Source organism: Gadus chalcogrammus, chromosome 21 (assembly GCF_026213295.1).
Source record: "Gadus chalcogrammus isolate NIFS_2021 chromosome 21, NIFS_Gcha_1.0, whole genome shotgun sequence".
NCBI lineage: Eukaryota > Metazoa > Chordata > Actinopteri > Gadiformes > Gadidae > Gadus > Gadus chalcogrammus.
The window spans coordinates 14,660,127-14,662,617 of record NC_079432.1 but is presented as its reverse complement, the minus strand read 5'-3'; positions in this window follow the sequence as shown (position 1 = coordinate 14,662,617).

The following is a 2,491-nucleotide window of genomic DNA, read 5'->3' as shown; positions in this document are numbered from 1 at the left end:
ATATCAAGGATTTCTCAGAATATTCAAAACATTATAAAATAAAAACTGTCCAATAACACAATCTACAAGAAAAATTAAATGCTCTCAATTTTCATGGATCACGAAGGGTCTACAAAATGCCTGTAAAAAGAAAAATACACTGTTGATGGAAATTTTATAAGGCAACTCTCTCTCTCGGTCGTCCTCAGACGAGCTTCCATCGGAGTCTCCAATCCTCTCGGTTCTCCATACACCCGGCCAGCTCCGAAGAACTTTCAGCTCCCGCATCTTTCTTAAGCACGTCCACGTACGTTAGCGCGGAACGTCCTCGCGATCGATGCCCGCGCGTTGGTTCCCACAGGACCAGCCTGCTGGCCGGGAGCTCCCGATGTCTGTGGCAGTGGCCGGCCAGCTTCATCCTCCTGGATGCTACCTTCTGGCTGAGCCTCGGCAGCCGCCCGTACAGATCCTTGTTGGTAATGTGGGCATTCTGGTCTACATTCAGCACTGCTCGTAGCATCCTGGTGTAGCACCCATCCAAGGACTTCTGCAGGGTGGGCGTCAGGGTCCAGCTTTCGCAGCCATACAGGAGGACGGACTCCACAGTGGCATGAAATAGGCTCAGCTTTATGCGACGGGGAAGATTTGAGCGCCACACGCTTGACATAACATTCAGGGCTCTCCACGCCATTGCCTTCCTGACCTTAAGGTCTTGTTCTGTGGAGTTTACCCAGGAACCCAGGTACTTGAAGTCATTGACCTCTTGCAAAGAGCTGCCTTCTGATGTTGTAATCGGCAGATGGTCTGTGCAGATGTTATAGGTGATTACCTTAGTCTTCTTTATGTTCAGTCTGAGGCCAACCTTAGCACATTCCACCTCTACTCTGTTCAGGAGTTCCTGTGCCTGCTCCACGCGGTCAGACACCAGGCAGATGTCATCTGCGTAGTCTAGGTCTGCCAGGGCTACAGCAGGGCTTCTTCTAGACTTCCTTGGTGTGATTGTGAAGCCCAGCTCCTGCTCCCGCCCGTTGATGGCTTTCCTGAGCGCGTAGTCAAGGGCTATGATAAAGAGGAAGGGGGCAAGAGTATCCCCCTGCTGCACCCCTGCCAGAATGTCGAACTCCTCGCTGATGCCATCTGGGGTTACCACCTTGGCTCTTGTGCCCTTGTACATGGCCTCTGTGGCCCGGAGTAGATTCGGGGGGACCCCGTAAGCTTTAAGGATTTTCAGCATCATGCTTCTGTTTATTGAGTCAAATGCTTTTTTGAAGTCAATGAAACATAGCACCGCTGTCAAATTGTTCCTCTTCACTTCCTCAATGATTCTCCTTAAGGCCAGGATCTGGCCTACGGTGGTCCTTCCCTTTCTGAAGCCATTTTGGTTGTCCCTCAGGGTGGGTCAATGGCGTCCCTAATCCGGTTTAGTATCATGCGGTTGTACATCTTCGCTATGACACAGGTCAGGCTAATGCCACGATAATTGTCCGGCTTAGCCAGATCTCCAGACTTGGGCACCGGGATGATATTAGAGAGGGACCATATATCGGGTTTGATGTTTTCTATCAGAGCCTGGTTGCAGATCTCCAGTATGATGTTATCGAGATCGCAGTGTTTAGGGACCTCTGGGGGATACCGTCCGGCCCAGCACTTTTTCCTTGCTTCAGGGTGGACTTCACTGTGGCAAACTCCGTAGCTGTAAAGGGGCCATCGTCAATGTTGAGGTTTGTGAGGACTGCAGGTATCTCTTCCTCAGCTCCGTCCACTGTTGGTGGGTGCCTAGGAGATCCCGGAAGTGGGTGAACCAGGAGGTCACTCTCTCCTCTGGGCTGCAGCCTGCTAGCTGTCCCTCTCTCGTCTTCTTGCGCCCACTCATCTCGTTTATGACCTTCCATGACTCCTTGTATCTCTGTTTGCCATGTTCTGCCTCCACCTTCTTCACCTTCTCCATCAATTCTTCCCCTTTGATCCTGTCGTAGGTGCTGAACAGCTGCTGTTTGGCGCTGTTCAGCTCCTCCCTACTCTCTGCGGTCCCCACTCTCTCAAAGCTTCTGCGTGCCTCTTCCACCAGTGTCCGCGCTCGCACAACCTCCGGGTGTTTGGACCTAGGAGAGGCTCTATGTCTCCCCTTTGTTGGCACCCATTTCCTGGTTGCCTCTTCGTTGGCGGATAGGAACCGCTCGTAGGCCGTTGGCTCCCCTTCCTCGGCCAGATGTAGGCGGGCTCTCACCTCCGCTGTGTATTTGGCCTGGAGTTCAGGGCTTCCCGCGAAGGCCTCCCAGTCGGGCCGGGCTCTCGGGGCGCTCTTGGGGACCCTTAGGCTCAGGCGCAGCCTCGTGGCGACCACACGGTGATCGGAGCCTACAGAATCGAACGTGCTGTAGGACTCTGCATTTAGGATGGACTTCCTCCACTTCCTCCTTACCAGTATGTAGTCCAGCTGACGTCGCATACTGCTGGCTCGGTCCTGGAATGTCCATCTCTTGCCCATTCTCTTACGGAACAAGGTGTTGGC